Source organism: Macaca nemestrina, chromosome 4, assembly GCF_043159975.1.
Source record: "Macaca nemestrina isolate mMacNem1 chromosome 4, mMacNem.hap1, whole genome shotgun sequence".
Taxonomy (NCBI): Eukaryota; Metazoa; Chordata; class Mammalia; order Primates; family Cercopithecidae; genus Macaca; species Macaca nemestrina.
Genome location: NC_092128.1, coordinates 130811559 through 130835155, shown reverse-complemented (window position 1 = coordinate 130835155; position 23597 = coordinate 130811559). Strand labels below are relative to the sequence as shown.

At 40.1% G+C, this 23597-nt stretch overlaps 2 pseudogenes; one reads left to right on the top strand and one right to left on the bottom strand.

Annotated features, from left to right (window-relative positions):
• The window catches only part of LOC139362919 (transmembrane protein 250-like), a 42614-nt pseudogene extending 32566 nt beyond the window's left edge, over positions 1 to 10048 (top strand).
• A 1887-nt stretch (positions 10049 to 11935) lies between these two features.
• LOC139362642 (protein phosphatase 1 regulatory subunit 14B pseudogene) lies at positions 11936 to 12612 on the bottom strand (annotated as a pseudogene).
• Between the last annotated feature and the right edge of the window lie 10985 nt (positions 12613 to 23597).

Sequence of the window (23597 nt, the reverse complement as noted above, 5' to 3'; positions counted from 1 at the left end):
CTCTGGGTGAGTCAGGGAGTGAGCGGTGAGTGGATGTGAAGGCCTCGGACAGTACTGCACACCACTGTGGCCTTTATGAACACTGTACACTTAGGCTACACTCAATTTATTTTTTAAATTTGTCTTTAACAATCGTATTTTGCCGTACCTTTTATAATAACTTAAACTTTAAGAAACTTTTTGATTCTTTTTTAGTAACACTTAGCTTAAAACACAAACACATTGAACAGATGTACAAAAATAAAGCTTTATAAGCTTTTTTCTGTTTTAAAAGTTCTTTCTTTTTTCACTTAAAACTTTTTTTGTTGTTGTAAAAACAAAAACATAAACTTACACATTAGCCGAGGCCTACTCAGGGTCAAGATAATCAAGATGCTGCTGGGCAGGAGGAATTTTTCAGTTCCTATGGGCCACCATCATATATGCAGTCCGTTGTTGACTGAAATGTCATTCTGCAGTGCATAGCTGTATTACAAAACCATTTTAAATGTGCCTATGTAGCTAGGTGTTATCTACCATCAGACAATAATCCTAAAGGATCAACTATATAAGTACGAAAGACAAGTTCTCAAAGTAGCCGTAGTGTTTTCCATAGTGATTAACATGCCTTATAATGGAATAGAAAAATATCCCTTCTCAAATATTTAAAGTACAAGATTCTGTTTGAGGAAGCCTCAATACATGAACAAAAGGAAGCCTTTTTATCTCTTTTTAGCAAAATGTTTATTGAGCAACTTTGGCACAAAAATGTAAGGATCCATCATAGTGAATATTCATAAAATCCTAATTCACTTTAAACTCATTGTCATTAACGACAAACTTTTTTAACTCATTAAAAGAAACACATACACAAAGCTACTGATAATTTTGTATGTTAAAAGAAAATACTACCAGTACGTATTTTTTGTTAAATATATGTACTTAACAATATATTTTTTAAACATTTGTTACGTTGTAGACACAAGGAATTGTTTATTTGTTCCCATGTCTCAAATATAAGGCTTTTTAAAGTAGTGCTGTTGGATGCAGGTAAGATAATTCAGGAAAAATAGTAAACTTTACAGTATCATTACGTTTTTTTCTGCATATACAAAATTCTACTGTGTGGCTACGTGAGGTAAACTATATCCCAGGTGAAAACATAAATAGTTGAATTCTACTGGAAATATATCTCTTAAAAAGAGGAATCATGACCATACTTTGCCTATGCAAATAAAAAAAGAAATGTTTGCATTACTAAAAAGCAAATTGCCCCAGGAGCTAGCATATTTTATTTTATGTTAATAAGTAGGAAAATAAACATTTTAGAAGATCAAGCCAACTGGGGAATGGCTGTAATTGGAATAGATATCTGATATGATTTGATAAATTAGATTATTACTACTTCATTGAATAACACATACTGAATCTGAAAGAAATCACTTAGAAGTTTTATCTGTTGGTTGTATCTTACATTGTCTTGAAAATGTTAGCAATTTCAAAAAATATTTTTGTTAATTTTTTCTTTAAAAATCATTTACAACTTATGGTGCTTTAGCTGATGTAAGGTCCTTTTCCTCATAGCTCAATACATATCCATGAATAACTGAAAAGAAAGACTAATGTTTAGGTGAAGTAAACAGGTGTGAGTTTAGGCTTCTTTTAATGTTCTTTTGTATTGCTTTCATGCGACTGACTCTCCATAGCAATGTATTCTTTGACAGTGGTAGTGGGGAGGGGTTGAGAGTTGTAATAACTTTGGAATGGAAGGTGAACCTATTGAAAATTTATAGTTAAATTGATCTTTGGCGATGTATGCTTCACAAAATGCTAATCACACTTTAGTTTTAGAATATAAGCTAAACTCTTTAAAGATGTTAGACAGTGAATAGTAAAATACATTCACGTGCCACATAACAATGTTTCGGTCAATGACTGACTGCATATATGACAAGATCCCATAATATTATAATGTCTATACCATAGAGCCTAAGTGTGTAGTAGGTTATACTATCTAGGGTTGTGTAAATACACTCTGTGTTGTTCACGCAATGACAAATTAATTTCTCAGAATGTATCCCCATTGTTAAGCAATGCATGACTATAGATCAATTTATCTTATATTTAAATTTTCTGAGGTAGTTTTGGGCAAACTATAGAGTCTATTGAAACATGAGATAAAAATTAAAAACATATGTGTAGATGTCTGAAAATGTGCCTTTCTGTTATGTCAATAGCCCTAGAAAAATTCTATTTTAGAGGGACTTAAAACAAGAATTAGATTGTGTGGCTTAAATCTGAAGAATAGCTGAACTTGTCCAGTCAGCTATAATTTGTCTCAAGGGTAGATTTGGAGAAGTGGATGCTGTTCTTAGCAGCTATCCAGTAATTACCTGTTTCTGACAAAGAAAGTATGGAGCCATCTAAGTACTTTTTACATTCTTAGAGAATGTATCTTGCATCCCTGTATGGAGGGTAGTGGGTGGTTGAAAGCCACAGGAAGGGTAACGTCTCAAATCAAAGAAAATTCAGCAAAGGTTTGTAAAGGAAAGGGAGAAGAGTTGATCATATCCAGATTGCTGATCTCTTAAAGGAAGTGATCCCCAATAAGAGGAGGGTCATCTTGTTTTTTTGTTGTTGTTTTTGTTTTGTTTTTGCTAAACTTCCTTGAAGTTTTATCTGCCTTCTTTTTCCTTGATCTTCCTTGTACCCTTTACTTTTAAATCATATTTGATTGGTGACTCTTTTTCAGACTGAGGTTTATCATTGGTACCAATTGTGACAACAGATATCTTGCTCCAAGTTGGGGCACACCCTAGTCTCTTTTTCCCTTATGTTAATTTATTTTTCTGTTCTCTATAACCTTCTCCATCAGTCATCTTGGGAAAACTTTATAAGTAAATGACTAAAAATACAGGTTTCAAAGGCAGATCCTCAGAATTCTTGATACATGCCAAGAGTTTTCATTGATCTAAATAGAAATGAAGACAATTTTCTGAAAATTTCAAGTTGTTTCAAAAAAAATGAACTTATTCAGTTATATCTTTTACTCTTTATTCAAGTATCCTTTCATAAAATTATAATGATATGTTTGGTTTTAATACTTGTACTTGGCCAAACAAGATGTTGGCAACAATTATTACTCAAAATTTTTATTGATCTTTGAAATTATTTAAGTGAAATTCCTTTGGAAAATTTTGCACATAGTGACCTACTAATCACTGGAGCAAAAGTATGTAAATCTATTAGCTTCATGTGGTTTTTAGGAAAGACCACCACACATAATCTAAATGAAACATGATTGTCTTTTATTACATTCCAAATGTGGGTCATGTGTAGTGCAGCAAAGTAGAACTTGACTAGGTCATCCTTATGTGGTGGCTGTAATTCTCATATTGGTCACATGAAGGGGTGTGCTTACAGGAATTTTAACCTTATGAAGACAACCCTAGAAGGAGCTAAATCTTTGGGGATTCAGTTTCATATTCGGGTTATGTTGTAACTATTTTTTTTTTTGCTTGTTTTGCTAGGCTTTTTTCATTTCTTTGTCTGGATTTTTAATTTCGCTGATAGATTTATAAGCTTTACTACTATATGTGTGTGGGTAAAAGTTTCCTATTAAAAAGCAGGCAGGCAATGATATAACTTAAATGGTTTTTCCAGCCATTTAATAAAAGTTTTTACTTGGAAAAAAACAGTAAATGTGAAGACAAAAAGTGATCTCCCTACATTTTCTATATTGTAAGCACAATTTTTTGTTTCAATTTTCTGAAAATTAATAAAGATGACTAGAAGTGAGGGGTTAATTTAAAAATTAAAAATCTGAAAGATTTTTACTGGTGAGAGACTTGAAAAAATTCATTTTAATTATGCATGAACATTTTTTCACAGTATTTGAGTATATTTGGTGGGATTATTTTTACAAGCCTAAAAAACTTACAGTATCTTAACTGTTAAATATTGCAGATTTCTTTTAGAAAGTACACACATTTAGCAGGTTTAGCACTTTGAACAGACTTTCAGAAGATAATTGCACAGCATATTTATTTTCATAGTTATTTAGTGTAATGATTACGAACATAATTTGGGAAATAAATTAGCTTTAGTGAATTTTACTGTAAATTTTTTAATTAGAGCACGTACCTTAATAATTTAATTGTGAAAGCTTTTAGCATGCTTCACTTTAAATGTGCTAAATCGCTAATTTTTGTTCCTTTAGATTTGATACAGTTGAAGGCATGTAAGGCAGGGGATTGTTTTTGCAAAGACATAGCAGTTTTACTATACAGGGATTTTTAATACTTAAATTTTGAATTTAAAAGTTTTTATTTTTTATTTTTTTCCCTTCCAGGTAGAGCCCTGCTCTGTCACCCAGGCTGCAGTGCAGTGGCATGATCTTGGCTCACTGCAATCTTTGCCTCCTGGGTTCAAGCAATTCTCCTGCCTCAGCCTCCCAAGTAGCTGGGATTACAGGTGTGCGCCACCACCTCTGGCTAATTTTTGTACTTTTAGTAGAGATGGGACTTCACCATGTTGTCCAGGCTGGTTTTGAACTCCTGACTCACAAGTCTGCCTGCCTTGGCCTCCCAAAGTGCTGAGATTACAGGCATTGAGCCACTGTGCCTGGCCTAAAAGAAGATTTTGAAACATCATTGCATGTTTTCTCTGCAGTCTCTTGTTTTCCCCCTGGAGTTATTTAAATAATAATTTAGGTGCCAAAATACCTGCTCCGTCCCAAGGATAAAGTAAAATAAACATTTTATAGATAAGTTATATAAGTAGGAATAGATACTTAATTATCTCAGATTTCTAATTTAATGTATTTACAATCAATTATATTGTTAAATAATATCAAGTTGCTTAAATATACATATTCAGTTCTTAAGGTTAGCAATTAAAAATTGTTTTTAGATTATTTCTTTTCTAGAGCCTAAAAAAGATTTTTGGGGTGTTACGGGACAGTGGTAATTATAGATTCTTTGAAAATGTAACAGATTTCACTGGAAGAATGCTGGCAAACACAAACACACATTTGGTATGCTGTTTGAGGGCAGTCACTGACAGTGTGTGTGCTCCAGAGATCAGAGGCAACTGTATTAAAAACACCTGCCATTAATGTGCGACATATATTAAGGATCTCATCAACTTTTAACAAAACAAAAAATGATATTTACACTTAAAAATGTATTTCAGCTGACTCTACTTGTTTTTATTATTTATTTATTTGAGACAGATTCTCGCTGTGTCGCCCAGGCTGGTGTGCAGTGGTGCGATCTCCACTCACTGCAAGCTCCACCTCCCAGGTTCAGGCCATTCTCCTGCCCCAGCCCCCGGAGTACAGCTGGGACTACAGGCGTCCGCCACCGTGCCCAGCTAATTTTTTGTATTTTTAGTAGAGACAGGGTTTCACCGTGTTGGCCAGGATGATCTCGATCTCCTGACCTCATGATCCACCGCGTCGGCCTCTCAAAGTGCTGGGATTACAGGCGTGAGCCACGTAGCCCGGTCTCAGCTGACTCTACTTTTAAAATGCAGGTTCTTGTTTTAATATGCCTGGTTAGTTTCATTTTCAGAACTTTTGATTCATTGCTTAATTGAAAAAATATATGGCAGGTTTGCATGTAGAAGTAAGTTTTCTTTCAGTGAAGAAATACCCTTGAGTTAAACAACATTTTATTCTAATTTACACAATTGCAAAAACAGATCATCTTCATTAAGAAAAACTAGTAGCCAATATTCCGTCTTTTTTGTTTTGTTTTTAACATTTTCTATCTACCTCTCTTGCCTGTTTCATTGATAGAAAAGAAGATTGCTATGATGGTCAGAAATATTTAGCCAAATAAAGAGAAAAGACACCATAATAAGAGTATGTCAAATCAGGGTTGAAATGACCAGCCTTAAAGTTATGGGTGAAATCCAAGGTCTGGTTTTTGTTTTTAAGCCATGAGTTAATTCTTTTCTTAAAATTAGTGTATTACAATAAAATTTACCCATTTAAAATATAAACCTCAATGGTCAAAGCCTGTTTTTATGGAGACAAAACAAGTGTGCTTTATTAACAAATTCAAAGAAGGATCTACCGCATTTAATTTGTCCCAGGGTATTGAATAATTTTCCGAGATTCTCAAAGCAAAGAGCCCACTTCTCTTTCTGCTCCTGGGATGAAAGCACTAGGTACTTTGGCATTCTCTTGTGTCTCTGTAAGTATTCAGCCTTAACATAAATCCCACCTGTAAATATATCTCAGTGTGAAAAGGTTTGAACACAATTGTCCAAAGAGATTTGAGTCCATGGACTTTAATGTCAACAGAGAGAACTTTTTTTTAATTTAACTATGCTTATGTCTATATTTTGGCATTTAAAAAATAATTATTAACAAAATATTTGCTCCTGATTATCTCTAAAGTATGTGTGTGTGTTTTAAATCATTGAACATCTTTAAAACTTAAGACAGTGAAATATTTAAGTGGAATGAATTATTATTATTATTATTTTTGAAACGGAGTCTCTCTCCGTCGCCCAGGCTGGAGGGCAGTGGCGCTATCTCAGCTCACTGCAAGCTCCGCCTTCTAGGTTCATGCCATTCTCCTGCCACAGCCTCACGAGTAGATGGGACTACAGGCGCCCGTCACCACGGCAGGCTAATTTTTTGTATTTTTTTATTTATTTTTTTTTTTAGTTGAGACAGTGTTTCACCATCTTAGCCAGGATGGTCTTGATCTCCTGACCTTGTGATCCAACCGCCTCCGCCTCCCAAAGTGCTGGGATTACAGGTGTGAGCCACCTCACCTGGCCAAGTTGAATGAATTTTCAAGAGCATTGAAGTTATCATAAGAGGCCTAGAAATATTCTGTATACCTAAATAGCGTTCTAGGTATTGACTAGTAGTTGTTTCCAGCGTATCAGTTCAGTTACCAAAATTAATACTAATATTGCTCGTTTTTGTGGTGTTAGTAGCTTAGAAGAGATTGTAACACTTGACATTTTGGTAAAACTAAAAGTATTCTACATATGTTAACTTCATTACTCATTTTCTGTTTTTCATGTTAAAATGTTTAAAGAACAAAATCAAATGATTTTCTTCTGATATTTTGTTCTGTGAATGTATTTTGGGAATTTTTTTCCCCATTTTCCTTCTACAGTTTATTTGGTATGTCATCATCCTTAGATTTGATATGCAGTAAGTTTAGAGAACATCTTTGTTTTTTACATTTTTTTGGTAAGTTTTATACGTGAAATATCATGGAAAGAAGTTCTAGGTTATAAATATATTAACAATGGCATACATACATATATAGCATCTCATTTGTTTTCATTAGCTCTTTCATAGTATTCACAGACATTTAATGATTACCCTTAATATTCATGACAGGAACCCTCTGGCACAGATGGAAGAAGAAAGAAGGGAGCATGTCGCTAAAATGAAGAAGATGGAGATGGAGCAGGAGTTTGAGATGAAGGTCAAAGAAAAAGTTCAAAAACTGAAGCATTCTGAAGCTGAGGTAATCAGTACAATATTCCATCTCTTAGCAGACATTGTATTCCTTTTTAAATAGTATCTTCGGTAAAATTTATCAATAACTTTCTTATACATATTTTTTTAAAAATTAATACCCTAGTGTAACAAAATGGAGAAATTTCTAGAAGCACTGTGTTTATAATAAAATAATACAGACTTCAATACATAAGTGCTTGGACACTAGTGTATTAGGTAGGACAGCATAATAGAATACTTATAATGAATTATTAAAGTTATAATGAACAAGTGTGAATTGTGAAAAATAAAATTATAAGCCATTCTATACCGGTGGCATAAGAACACTAAAGATGAGAGTTTGGGGTGAATGTATGCACAAAAACTAGTGTTAGGATAATAGCAATTGACCAGACTTGTGTATGAATGAAAAAGAGGGAAATAACCTTTTTTGAACTAAAGACATGCCTCGATAAATTACACACAGTAAAAGGACAGAAAATTAGGGAATGTGATATTTTTGCTAACAGGGTTGGGCCTTATTTATAATGCAGTATCAGGGTAACTCCTAGTGTTGCGACATTGGGCAGGGCAATGACAAAATATCCCAGCAGACATATCTGCTATATTGAAACCCTTCTAGATGTCGAGTTATACATTTAGTTTCTATTAATCAAAAAGACCTTGGAGACATTTCCTTCGGTAGGTGGCAAGAAAGAAAAGATGGAGAAAAGGATAAACTTAACATAAGAATCCATAGAACAGTAGTCTGATAGATAGTCTGAGAATAGTAGGAAAAAACTATGGGTAATCCCAAAATAAATCAGTGATTTCAGTATGAAGTTTTCTCAACATAAATTTGTTATAATTAAAAATTATAGGCCCTCGAGAAGCGTCGAGTCCGGGACTCCCAGCGCAGGCCCGGAGCAGGGGGAAGGGAAGCGCGGATTGGTAGGTGTGGGTGGAGGGGGCGTGAGGCCACCCTATAGTGGCCGTTGAGTGAGGGCGCTATGGCTCCCACGCTGGGCTAAACGCCTCCAGCCCCTGCGCCAGGGCGCCCCTTACCCCGCGGGGCCACCCTAGCCGGGGCCACGTGAACCACCGCCGCAGCTGCCCCGCCAGCACCCCCAGCGGCGCACCCCGACAGCATGCGGCTGCCCTGCGCACGGAGCCGCGAGGGACAGGGGCGCCCGCAGGCCTGGCCCCCATCATCGCCGGCCGGCCCGGAGGTTCAGGACATTGGCGCCTCCGCGACACTTACCACCCGAGGCTCAGCTGCGGGCTCCGAGGGCTAGGCACCCATGACCCCTACGCTGAGACCGTCGCCTGGATGCCTCTGGGACCCAGTGCCGGTCATGCCCATCCCGCGGCGGGTACGCTCCTTCCGCGGCCCGCACACCCCCTGCCTGCATGCGGTCTGCGTGCCGCTGCGCGTTTCCCACCTGGCCCGCGTCAAGTACAACTTCCACGTGTGCATCAAGACGCGCTGGCTGTATGGCTTCATCCACTTCCTGCTCTACTTCAGCTGCAGCCTGTTCACCATGGCGCTCTGGGGCCCGCTGGCCGACCTCTTCTGCCTGCAGTGCCTGGGCCTTTGCGTCCTGCTGCGCTTCCAGCGCAAGCTGTGGGTGCTGCTGCTGCTGCTGCTGCTGCTGCTGGGCCGCTGGCGTGTGGACTTCCTCCTGGTGAACGAGCTGCTTATCTACAGTATCCATGTCACCATGCCGCTGGTCGGGCTGGTGCTTCATGGTCTTCGTGGACATATGAGGGCCGTGGGCGCGAGCTTGATGTATCGTCCCGGCCTGTGCCTGTGTTCTTTCCATGAGTGGGGTCGGCCACGGCCTTCCCTTCCGCCCATCTCGCAGGCAGTCGCTGCTGCCGGGCGCCCACTGAGAGAAAAGAAAGGGCTGAGACTTCCGTGTTGGGGGTGCAGACGCCATCCCTAGGCTGGCTTCCCGCGCCCACACTCCCCTGTGCACTCTCAGGGTTGGCGCCCACCTACTGGTGGCTCCTGCTCACGTGTCTTCAGGTCGTACTGTGGGGTGGGCCTCTCTTCAGGACCACAGCTGCCAGGGACTTTAGACATCACCCTGGGAGGCCCCTAGACACAGGGCTGTGTGCCCAGGAGCAAATCCGGAAGGAGGCCCTCCTGGCTGCACAGCCTTTTACTGCGTGCCCTGGTCCCAGCCCCAGCCAACGGGACACGGAACGCTCTCCTCGCTGACACACCACACTGCCACAAAGCTGCTTACTCTGCCCTGGGCCGCCTGAGGCCTGGCACTGCCCGTGGACCATCCTCTGTGGCTCACCTGAGGGGCTGTTTGGGTCCTGAGCCCCCAGCCAGCCTTCACGCTCACCTTGGATTGTGTAGATGCAGTCTAGCGGGGGACCGGAGTGGGGCTCAGGTGATAGGGGCCTCAGCAGTCTCCCAGCTCAGGGGCTGGCCTGGGGGAACCCCGGGAGCCAGGGGCTGACTCCAGCAACACTGGCCTGTCTGCCTGTTCCTGGAGGGCTGTGAGGATGTCCTGCAGATGCTGTGGATTTCTGGGGAGCCTCCTCCATTCCTTTCTGGCTTTTTTTTTTTTTTTTTTTTTTTTTGCAGGGGAGAGCTTTGGGCCTCTTTCTTTGAGGGAACACCCTCAAAGAAAGCCTGGGAGATTGAAGCTGCAGTGAGCGGGGATGGGGACTTGCGTGTCCCAAGTGTCCGGAACAGGCGGCAGAGGCCTTAGTGTGGCAACCGCAGCCCCGGAGCCTGTGTAGCACCAGCAGCGTCTTAGAGCCCCGGGCATATGGTGAGAACTACTCTTTGAAGGATGGAATGTTAACATTTTAAAGAACCCGTGAAGAACTCTGGGCCAAGTTCCCACTAATGCTCTAAGCCATTAGAGAATTAGGCATGCCCATTCTAGATGCTTTGTCTTTTATGAAACCACATCTAGAGTGTGTTTACCAACATCCCTGTGGTAATGAGTTTGCAAATCATGTATATGATCATGATATATATTATGTAAATATGATACATGTAAATACATAAATAGGTAAAGAAACCCTTTTAGCCTTAATACAGTTTCTTCTTAAATTCATTATGCTGGAAATATTTGTTTGGGGCACAGCCAGCAGCACAGTACATCAGCCACAGCACCAAGCATCTTTCATTTATTGTGTCATCTAGTGCACACCACAGCCCTACAAGAATTTTATTGCCCATCTCCCCTTTATAGGTGAGAAGAAGGATAAATTAACTGAGTATGCCAGCATTTAAACCCAGTTAATTTTTAAGTTTGCTGCTAATTGCTAGATAGGTCTACAGTCCTGTTTTTCACAGTTTCAGAATGGAAAAAGCTCTGAAAACTGCAAACCCTAACATGAACTAAGTTTTAATCCTACATATTGTGAATATTTATATATTTTACTGAAAAAAAAAGTAATGTGTTTGATTATACTTGTTGCCCCAGATAGCCCAGGAGGTGTTTTATAAACATAGTATATGCTCCTTTCTAAGCAGTGTTGTCATTTTAATAACTGAAAAATGTTGAACTTTGAAAGGCATCTGACCCCATGGGTTTCTTAAGAGAGAGATTGTGACCTGTACCTTTATCTACATGCAGTTAACACAAAAGGTAATTACATGTGACATATTGGGGTTCCCTTGCATTAAAAAAATAATAACTAGAGACATTTTCTTATGTTCCTAATTTCTGACATTTTCTTAGTAACTTGTTTGCTGTCATCAGGAAGATTTCACCAGATTTGACTCATGTTTGCTTAAATGTGTCTTAGGTGATTTTGTTTTGTAGGAATTGCATGAAATAATTGAAATAGGAATAAATCTGAAGTCACTTCGGGCTTGCAAAAAAGAAAACAAATTGTATGCAAAATTATATTATAATCCAAATTCAAGATGTTAACTCACCAGTGTAGTAAAATCTGTAACAGAACATAATTCCTGGATAACTGAAGGTTTTGAATAGCCCTTGGGTATTTGGCATAGTAGGATTTAATCTGATTTTTAAAATTTGGTGACTGTTTTTTCAGAAATGGATTGACTTGCGCCTAAATGAAATTATTTAATAATCTCTTGGACGTAAAGCTCTTTGTTTCTTCAGTTGCTTTGCATGACTGTTTTCCCACCTCTCAGTCAGCATTCTGTACAGCATTAATACACAGCGGAAGAAGGACCACTTGCATTACAATCACTGTAACTTGTTGAAAATCCGCATTTCCAGACTTAACACCCAGATATTCTTTTTTTTTAGTTGCGCCAAAGGCAGATCCTAGCTAAAAAGGGCCCACGCTGCAGAGTCAATATAAAAACACAAAAAGTCCCACCAGTTTAATAACAATAAAAAACCTCAAAAGTGGAAAACTGAGGGGGCAGGGGAAGAGACCCTTGGGCCAGGGGCACGAAGAGCCCTGCTTATGGCACCAGGCCTGGCTGCAGGGTTCCCCAGTATTGCTGTTGCTACGAGGTTGGGAGGCAGCGATTGTCCTGTGGGAGCCACCGTTCGCCTGGGTCGGGGACCCTCATTTCTTCTGGGGTGTGCTCAGCTTCTGCATGCCTCGGATCTTGTCCCGCAGGCCAGAGATGAAGACCTCTGTGGGTTTGTAACAGTCAACCAGCAGCTCCTTAACCCTGGCAGCCCGGGCATCGTCACTCTCCATGTCCAAGAGCTCATCCATGTCCATCTCCAGTTCTGGGATCTCCTCTTCCTGGCAGTCGTAGAGGCGCGTGAGCTGCTCCAGGATCCACTCCTCTAGGTTGAGGCGCTTCTGTTGCTCCGTGCCATCATACTTGACAGTGACCTTCCCATGGCGCCTCACTGGGCCGTCTCCGTGGCCCCAGTGGGGCTCTGAAAGTAGACATGTGGTCCTGGGCCGCCGCAGTCCGGCCCGGGGGCCAGGGCTACCAAGGCAGCGCCCCCAGCGGTGCCTTGGCGGCCGCAGGGGCCACATACACACGTTGGGCCCCTCCCTGCGCCGCCACCTCCTGGAGGCCCACCGGCTGGCTCAGATTAGGTCCCCCGCTCAGCTCCCCACTGCTCGGCAGCGAAGGCAGCGGCTGGGGCGCCCCGGGATAGCTGCAGCATGCGGAGCCCCCGGACCTGGCCTGGCTGTGCCCCGCCCCCTCCCCGCTGATCCTCTAGCCCTTTGTCCCCCATAGCCGCTGCCCATGAACACCCAGATATTCTAATTCAGTACATCTGAGTAAGGTCCAGGAGTCTATATATTTTTTTTTCTTTCTTTCTTTTTTTTTTTTATTATTATTATACTTTTAAGTTCTAGGGTACATGTGCATAACGTGCAGCTTTGTTACATATGTATACTTGTGCCATATTGGCGTGCTGCACCCATCAACTCGTCATTTACATCAGGTATAACTCCCAATGCAATGCCTCCCCCCTCTCCCCTCCCCATGATAGGCCCCGGTGTGTGATGTTCCCCTTCCCGAGTCCAAGTGATCTCATTGTTCAGTTCCCACCTATGAGTGAGAACATGCGGTGGTTGGTTTTCTGTTCTTGTGATAGTTTGCTGAGAATGATAGTTTCCAGCTGCATCCATGTCCCTACAAAGGACACAAACTCATCCTTTCTTATGAATGCATAGTATTCCATGGTGTAGATGTGCCACATTTTCTTAATCCAGTCTGTCACTGATGGACATTTGGGTTGATTCCAAGTCTTTGCTATTGTGAATAGTGCTGCAATAAACATACATGTGCATGTGTCTTTATAGCAGCGTGATTTATAATCCTTTGGGTATATACCCAGTAATGGGATGGCTGGGTCATATGGTACTTCTAGTTCTAGATCCTTGAGGAATTGCCATACTGTTTTCCATAATGGTTGAACTAGTTTACAATCCCACCAACAGTGTAAAAGTATTCCTATTTCTCCACATCCTCTCCAGCACCTGTTGTTTCCTGACTTTTTAATGATTGCCATTCTAACTGGTGTGAGATGGTATCTCATTGTGGTTTTGATTTGCATTTCTCTGATGGCCAGTGATGATGAGCATTTTTTCATGTGTCTGTTGGCTGTATGCATGTCTTCTTTTGAGAAGTGTCCGTTCATATCCTTTGCCCACTTTTTGAGGGGGTTGTTTGTTTTTTTCTTGTAAATTTGAGTTCTTTGTAGGTTCTGGATATTAGCCCTTTGTCAGATGAGTAGATTGCAAAAATTTTCTCCCATTTTGTAGGTTGCCTGTTCACTCTGATGGTAGTTTCTTTTGCTGTGCAGAAGCTCTTTAGTTTAATGAGATCCCATTTGTCAATTTTGGCTTTTGTTGCCGTTGCTTTTGGTGTTTTAGACATGAAGTCCTTGCCCATGCCTATGTCCTGAATGGTATTACCTAGGTTTTCTTCTAGGGTTTTTATGGTATTAGGTCTAACATTTAAGTCTCTAATCCACCACTGCTCAGTGAAATAAAAGAGGACACAAACAAATGGAAGAACATACCATGCTCATGGATAGGAAGAATCAATATCGTGAAAATGGCCATACTGCCCAAGGTAATTTATAGATTCAATGCCATCCCCATCAAGCTACCAATGAATTTCTTCACAGAATTGGAAAAAACTACTTTAAAGTTCATATGGAATCAAAAAAGAGCCTACATTGCCAAGACAATCCTAAGTCAAAAGAACAAAGCTGGAGGCATCACGCTACCTGACTTCAAACTATACTACCAAGGCTACAGTAACCAAAACAGCATGGTACTGGTACCAAAACAGAGATATAGACCAATGGAACAGAACAGAGTCCTCAGAAATAATACCACACATCTACAGCCATCTGATCTTTGACAAACCTGAGAAAAACAAGAAATGGGGAAAGGATTCCCTATTTAATAAATGGTGCTGGGAAAGTTGGCTAGCCATAAGTAGAAAGCTGAAACTGGATCCTTTCCTTACTCCTTACAGGAGTCTATATTTTTAACAAACATCCCAGGTGACTTGAATGAAGACCAGTGTCTGAGAACCACTGCTTACAGGAATCAGAGTACTTCACTGCTGTCTTTGAGCTCTTAGAGTCCTAAACTACCTGCTTTCTTTTCACTTGTCTTAGCTTTCTACACTTGGAGGCTTATTCAAGTCCTGGTTCTTCCACTTTCTGGCTAGCAGTCTTGGGCAAGTCACTTAAATTCTGCAACTATTTCCTCATCTGTACAATGAGAACAGTGAGGTCTTCACTGCCCAGCCTCCAACATATTTGTGATTAAAGAAAAATGAGATAAGATAGTAATTTTCCATTATAAAGTACTACATACTGTTAAGTTTGTTGCTTCACCCCCCGCCCTGCCCCCCGTTTCCCGAGATTATTGTCTTGGGTCACTGGCGTTTTGGGTGGCAGGTCCTAAAATAGGAGGAGTCCTTGACAGTGCTTTCTAGGTAATACTCCGAATTTACAACAGGACTATTCAGTGCCTATTCTTATCATTAGGATGTCTGGATGAAGCATACTTCTGCTTCTGATTTCTTAAATAGTTTTGTTTTATATATTGTGCTGTGATTTAGCTCCAGTGGCACCATGAGCAAATGAAAAAGAATTTGGGAGCACAGCACAAAGAATTAGAGGAAAAATGTCCTCAGTTTGAGGATGAGAAATCAAACTGGGAAGCTCAATGTGTTTCAGAACAACAGAATCTTCGAGGTAACTAATAGCAGATTACTAAGAAATGTGTGTATTAATGTTTTAAAGAATTGTTTTCCTAATTATTTAAAAAACATTAGAATAACACTTAAAAAGTCATCACCCATTATCATGCATTCCAAACAATGGTTTTCATGGATAAATATTTGTATATGGATGAATACAGCCTGTGTCCATTAGCAGTATTTTTTCAGTACATTTTCTATGACTTAATCCTCATAATTATGATTTAGCAACTTCATAACATTCTCCCCAGTTAACTCACCATAATTGGATTTCTTACCTCCTCCTCCCAATTGTTGGACATAAGGGTTGTTTTCAATTTTTGGCATACAAAGGGAACATTGCTTCAAAATCTATTACATATTTAGGGGTACATTTTAATTGTGTTGAATTATGTTTATATGACAAAATTCTTAAGACAAAATGTTAGATATTTACTTTCCAATACAGCTAATCAGTTATTTTCTCTTAATTTATACACAATTAAAAAATATTTGTACCTTGGTTTTCTTTTCCTTCATAGTTTCATTTAAAACTGAAAAGTGGCATTCCTATAAGGATTCTATAATTTATCCTCACTACTAAACATTTTTGGATTTGACATTTGCTCTACTACACTAGCCTACTGTTAACATTTTCCCCAAATAATAGGAAAATAGATTTGTAAAAGCAGTCACACTTCAGAATGCAGATGACAGTGGGGGAGAAGAACACCCTGTTTGATGCCAGTTGATATTTTTCAGTTTGTGCTGTTTTATTTGGGAAGAATTGTTCTTGTATATTAAAATGGGGTTTGCCATATTTTTTCCTGCTTATCCTGGAATTTTGTCAAATATTTGATTGTCCAAGAAAATACTATTATAGATTAACATTGTCTTAGTTGTTTACTTCTAAATCTTGTAATTTTTTTAAATGAAAAAGTAGTAATCTGAAAATCCCAACATTGTTGTAATTGGGTTAGCTATTGTTATCATGTTGTCTATCATGTTTATAAAATGGTCATTCATCTTGATTATTTTCCTTTCATTATTTAGAACCTTGGAAAAGAACAAGAAGAAAGGGAAGATCCTTTAAACTCTCTATTGACCGCCAGTTACGTATTAGTTACCAATATGCCAGCTTGGACATCATTGTTGGATCCGTTTGACCAGTTTGCACCAGTTTTATCCGTATGATGGATTTAACAGCATGACAAAAATTATTTTTTTTTGTTCTTCTTGATAGAGATTAAGATGCCTTGAATTGTCTAGGGTGTTGTGTACTTAGAAAGTAAGAGTTCTAAGTAGCTTTCCTACATTTTCTTTTTTTATTAAACAGATATATTCAGTTTAATGCAAGAGAACATTTTACTGTTGTACAGTCATGTTCTGGTGGTTTGATCGTTTACAGGATTTTCCAAAATAAAAAGACTCTGGAAGGTTTTCATTGAGGATAAATTGCTATAATATGATGCAAACTGTGCTTCTCTATGATAATTATAATACAAAGGTTCCATTCAATGCAGCATATACAATAATATAATTTAGTCTAACACAGTTGACCCTATTTTTTGACACTTCCATTGTTTAAAAATACACATGGGGGAAAAAAAGCCTATTTGCTTACAGTGCACCTAGAGCTTTTTTATAACAACCTCTTTTTGTTTGTTTTAGATTCTTTAAATATATATTATTCTCATTTAGTGCCCTCTTTAGCCAGAATCTCATTACTGCTTAATTTTTGTAATAACATTTGATTTAGATATTTTCCATATGTTTGCCCTGCTAAAATAGAATATAGCATCTTTCCTATGGTAGGAACCAACAAGGAAACTTTGCTTTAACTCCCTTTTTACACTTTATGGTAAGTAGCAAGGAGAAAAATGCATTTATATATCATTTCTAGGCAAAATTGTGAAGCTAATGACCAACCCGTTTCTATCTATATGCAGTCTCTTTATTTTACTAGAAATGGGAATCACAGCCTCTTGAAGAGAAACAAAGTCACCATTCTGCTTTTAGCTGTATTCATATATTGCATTTCTGTAATTTTTGTTTGTATTGTAAAAAATTCACATAATAAACCATGTTGTGATGTAATAGAGTGTGGGGTCTTAAATATTCTACAGTCAATGTACAAGAGTAGAGTATGTTTGGGAAGAAATTTTTCAACTTGAGTTTGTCTCTTCTATGATGACATCTCTTATATGCTTGTCTCATTTAGAATGCATATGTGCTGATTTTCTAATTTAAGAGATACCATATATCTCTATTCATTTCTATCTCTCATTTGTATGCTTATTTTTCTGAGAACAATTTTTTTTTTCCAGACAGGGTCTTGCTTCATTGCCCAGGCTGGAGTGCAGTGGCACAAACATGACTCACTGCAGCCTCAACCCTCTGGGCTCAAGCAGTCCTTCTGCCTCAGCCTCCTGAGTAGCTGGGACTGCAGGTGTGCACCACCATGCCTGGCTGGTTTTTGTATTTTTTGTAGAGATGGTGTTTCATTATGTGGCCCAGGCTGATCTCGAACTCCTAAGCTCAAGTGATCTACCCACCTGAGCCTCCCAAAGTTCTGGGATTACAGGCATGAGCCATCATGCTTAGCCTCTGAGAACAGTTTCTAACTCATTCAGATTAGGTATACTCTCAAGTCCCTGGAAACTGAATTTTTTGTAACTGGAGAGAGGGTGGTGTCATTTCTCAAGGTCAAATGGTGTTGATTTTAGCATAATGCATAATTTAATTGTAATTAATGTAGCCCAGTTTATTATCTTGAAATGTTTTACCCTATTTACTTTTTAAAATTAATGACCTAAGCAGAGGGCATAATTATAAGTCAATAGAGATTGTTGTTTGGGTGTTTTTAATTTATTTTTTTCAGTTTTTGTGTTGAGAGATTGGGTTAACACCTCTAGCCAAAAATGTTTGGTTTTAGGGAGGCTAAGAACAACCTACTGAATTTGGAGAATGCAAAGGTAAAAAATTAATACAGACTGCCTGCCTAACTGGTTAAGTACTACTGCTTCTGGAAAATATTATTTCAAAATTCTATGTATTATAATAACAAATTTGTAAGACACATTCATTATTCTACCATCCTAATGAAAACTTTCAGAAGTCTTTATCCATGGCCTACCCGGGGTTTCACCTGCATCTGATGTAGGATCTATGTAACTTTACTAGGTCTTTTGATTGTTGACTCCAGGCTTAAGTATATTAGAAGGCTCTTTTGCTATTTGGCCTGTGGATTTCTGAAAGGATCATTCACAATACATGTAAAATTCAGGTAGGCCTAAGGAAAGGCCAGCCTGTAGAAAGCAACACGGCAGTGTCTGTTCTCCACTGTCAGAGGCATTATGTCATTGAAGTATCCTGTTAGCCACTGTCTTTCTGCTAATTAAGTGGGGCCAAACAAGTAAGCACTGCTAATACCAGTGAACCACCTGGGCACCTTGTGGGTAGAGTTTTGCTGCCACCTAGTGGAATGGGATATCATTGCCTCCTTATCAGGTTCAGAAGCAAGTTGTGAAGTTGCTAATAAAGCGGACACAGCTTATTTCTGTGTAGCTCAGGCTGTAATCTTGAAAGCTGAGGAGATACAGACCCATGCCTCTCGGATTCGTTAGCTGGTGTCACATTACCACCTGCACATTCTGACCCACCGCATCTTAATATGTTTTATCCTCTTGGAGAAACTAATCTCGGAGTAGAAGTCAGAATATGGTAGCTGAGGGGGAAAAAAGGAAAGATGGCTTGATAGCCACAAATGCGTCAGGAGCAAAATGTTGACTCAGAAAGTTATCTAGATCATGGTCTCCAAACCTGATGCTGTTTCCTTACGAGAATATTTTTGAGCATGTGTCCATAACTATATGTATTAGTCAATGAAAATATGTGTCAACAAATATACTGCTACAGTAATGTGAACATTATGAAAGAAAATTTGAAAGAGTAAAACAAAAAGGTCAGCACTCTTTTCCTAAGCCCCAATGAATTGTTACTCTACACCTTGGAGGCCATTGATCTAAGTAGTATGTGAATAGTGAATAGTTACTGTTGAATCACCAAGGAAGGTCCTTGTGAAGACTGCTGTGGTGTCCTATTTGATTTGAAAGAAAAATTTGCCACCTCAGTAAGTTGAGGTCCTTTCTAATAAAAACCTTCCAAATGTAAGTCCTTATACTTCATTAAGAATTTTACTTGCCCCTTTTATAATAACAATTTCCCATAACTGTCCTGTTCCAGACGGTAACCTAAGTAGTTACATGTGTTATCATCATTTAATCCTTAATAGATAACAATTGGGTAAGTTATCTATTAAGATAACTTAATATGTTATCTAATAATTGAACAAGTTACAAAGCATTGTAAACCCTCAGCTTCCTCATCTGCAAAAGGATGAGGAAACCGAGGGTTTAAAATATTTCGTAGTTTATTCAATAGGTGGTAACTGGCAGAACCAGAGTTTGAACTGGTCTTGGTGACACCAGGGCCTGTGTGTAAATCTTATGCCTTACTAGCACCTGGTCTGCTACACTGCCACATTTCTGAAGCATGATCTTCTACGGAGTTGTTAGCACAGAGCAGATGCTCCCTAATTAAGAGGGGCAGCTGGCCACCAGGCAGCCTGGAGAAGCAGAAAGCACCGGACACACTAATTGTCTCAGTTTATACCCCAACTCTGTGAATTGGGTATGTAACTTTTCTGGATGTTTCCTCAGCTATAAAATGGGCCCCATGCCTTTGCTGTTTGGAGTATTACATTGTGACTGCACACATTAAGGTGTCCGGACCTTGAGAATGTGATAATCTGCTGGGGTCATGACAGACCAAAAAGTATTATTTCTTCTCAGTTTTAGTGACAGTTTATTTTTAGGAAAGTGCATAGTGCCATGATAAGTCTCTGGATCTGCTTCTTTGTGCACAGAGATAGTCTTTTGGAGTTAATTCCATGAAAATACGGTAACTTTGGTCAAAAGAGGAAAGGTGTTAGTAATTGGAGTTATAAAATAGGTCATTCTTTGTAAGTAATGCCGAGATGGTTTGTCATCTTTAAAGTGTCTCATCTTTAACGAAAACTTTTGCTGTTTTTCAAGCAAACTTGGTTCCTGTAATTTGGGATTAATCCATAGAATGTTCAAAGTTTAGTGTCAGCCATTTTCAGCAGAAAATAGTCAGGGGCTGACAATTTCCTGTGTTCTTTAGAAGAAGCTTCTTTGGAAGCTTCATGGGAAGAATGAAGACTATTCTTGGCCTGAACATTTGCCCCATGGGGTGCTGGACCCAGCCAAGCAGCCTTGTATTAGCAAAGGAGGGCCAAGTGAAAGGAGACCTTGTTCTGTGCCAGGCTCCCAAAGGGTAGCCTGAAGCCTTGTTGGCCTCACAGAACCTCTGTTTTAGATGCTGTTTGTGGACCTGCCGAAATCGAATGCCCCTCAGGCTTTCTGAAACCCTTTTGGGATGGGAAGAGGCAGTAGCTGACACCTCTGAGAGCGGAGGTTTGTGAAGATGTGGCATAGATGAGGAGGCTAGCAGAGCGGGGATGGCCAGACACTACCAAGAAACTTCCTTTTTGTTCTCTTTGTTTTCTCTTCGAGGGGCCATCCACTTAGCTCCAAGTGTGTTTCAAGGGAGCAGCATTTCACCGGGAGATTTGCAAGTAAGTACAGCACAGATTCCCCTGGTTGAGGGGCTGGCTCTCACCCAAGTATGGGGATACCAAACTAACTTGTTCTGGCAAAGGCATACAACTTTTTTACCCCTCATTTAATTCTGTTGTCTTTGAATTTTGAATGATCTCTTTCATATTTAAATATATGCTCTACTCTAATGTAGCACAGAAAAGTTCCCTGTGTCTTGGATAAGCCAGTAGTTTTAGGTAACTTGGCAAATGGTGGGTGAAGCAATGAGCACCCTGGCATGGCACCTGGTGTTAATGTGAGCTTCTTTCCCTGCATTTCAGAAGTCGGGGAATATATCAGTGGCGCGTAGTGGGAGCTGTAGAATTTTTTTTCCATAGGGATAAATCACAATGTGATTATACAAATCTCTGGCTTAGCCTGATAAAGTTAAAAAACAAAACTAAATATTTCAGGAACACAGTTCTCTCACCCAGACACAAATGAAATCTTCCTTAGACCTCTGTATTGCTGGGCAGAAGTGCCATGAAATCAAATTGGCATTTTTCTCTCTCAAATCTCCATCTCATTAATGCCTAATTAGACCCCATCCCTAAGAGTCAGGTGCCTGGAAGATGAACTGGAGACCCCTGATACAAATTCACCTTCTGTAGTCTCCATTCAGGTATGATTGGCCTGATTATAGCTCATGTCCTGAAAAGGAGATAGGAGTCTTTTTTCTCCAACTCGTAAGAACTGATGAACTCATCACACCAAATGCAAATGTTTTAGATAGTATCCAAACTGGGGAAAATACCTGCGTATCAAGGGAGCAAGAACTTACTTGGAAGTCTAAGGGAAGGAAACAAAATTGGAAAAGCACAGCAACAAGTGTTTGTGGAGTACTTGCTGTGTGCAAATACAGAGCATTCACATAGATTCTGAACTAGAGCTCATGAGAATGCTATGACATGGCCATTTTTACCTCTTCATAGAAACAAGCAAGCTAAAATTTCACTGGGTGATTCCCTAACATTTATATGTGTTATCCGTTGTTCCACAATAAATGCCCCTCAATCCTATCAACGAAATTTAAACCACAATAATTTGCAATAGTAACATTCGTTAACTTAGTTTCTGCAGGTTAGGAAGTAAGCAGTTTAGCTGGGTGGTCTGGCAGGGTGCGTTGCAGTAAAGATGTTGGCTGAGGCTGCAGTCAGTCAACTGTGGGCTTCAATGGGCCTGGGGATCTGCTTCCACAATGGCTCACTGACATCACTGGCAAGTTGAGGTTTACTTCCCCCCCCCCCCCCCACCCCTCCCCGAGACAGAGTCTGGCTCTGTCGCCCAGGCTGGAGCGCAGTGGCTGGATCTCGGCTCACTGCAAGCTCCGCCTCCCGGGTTTGCCGCCATTCTCCTGCTTCAGCCTCCGGAGTAGCTGGGACTACAGGCGCCCGACACTGCGCCCGGCTAATTTTTTAATATTTTTATAGAGACGGGGTTTCACCGTGTTAACCAGGATGCTCTCGATTTCCTGAACTCGTGATCCGCCCACCTCAGCCTCCTGAAGTGCTGGGATTACAGGCCTGAGCCACCGCGCCCAGCCTGGCAAGTTGATGTTAAGAGTCCTCAGCTCCTTGCTACATGGATCTCTCCACAGGGCTGCTTGAGTGGCCTTGTGACACGGTGGCTGGCTTTCTCCCAGAGCAAGTAATCCAAGACAGAGCAAGGCATAAGCCACATGGCTTTTATGACCCGGCTCTGACAGTCACACACATAATTTCCCAATATGCTATAGCTAATGCAGCTTAGTCCTGTTCAGTGCGTGAAGAGGCTGTACGCGGGATTACTAAAAGGTGGCTGCCACAGTATTTTATCCATTTTCTGGGTAATAGACATCTGTTCATTTTTACAAATAATGCTGCAGTGAATATTTCTATATACATATTGCTTAAATATTCAAGTGTTTCTATAGGCTTCGGTACCAACATGAACAAAGTCAGCAAATGTATCATTTTTAGGCCTCTGTATAGGTTTCCTGGATGCATCATGCAGAATGTTTTATTCCCCTGCCTCTTCCCCACTCAGACCAGATCTCTGTAAAGGTCACCTTACGTCCCTTATAGTCTCTTGACCAGAGAAGGGAATGGGATCTCTCTCTCTCTGCCTTAGAGTTTGGAAAGTCTCAGGGAAGAACTTTGACAGCTGCAGTAAGGAGGGTGGTACAGATGTGGTCACTGAGAACCACTGTGAGTCATACAGCACCTATGATAGCCTGCAAATCCGCCTTCCCGCAGGGACTGGATAAATGAGGTGCCGGTTCTCCAGCCGACCTGGCCCTTTAAATCAGACTCACCCATACCTCATGCACCAGCTCCAGGCATAGCAGGTGGGCTGTCCTGGGGCTTTGTCTATGTTGCTGTCGTCCTATACTCCTTTTCCCCACACGCAGGAAGGCCATCATGAGACTCCACGTCTTTCCACCCCTCCTTGCTGCCCCACCTGGATGTAGGTTTACACTGGCCCCTACTCCATGGCCATGTATACAAACCCTACATCGCAGCAGGTGCTTCCCCTCATCCTAGTACTGGCCTCCTGCTGGTACCCCCAACAGATTGCCAAATGCCCCTTCCCCATTTACGGACTGTTAAATGGACTTTTGACTTCATATTTTGGCATAATTTCAGACAATTTACAAAAAGGTTGCTGAAAACACATTTTGGTATGAACTATTTTTGAGTCATTTGCAGCCTTGATGCCCCTTATACTAAATATTTGTGTGTATTTCCTAGAAACTCTCGTGTAATAACAGTACAACGACCAAAATGTGATGAAATTTAGTGAGCTTTTAAGAAGACTTAAAAACATGTATAGAGCTCTTAGATAATTCAAT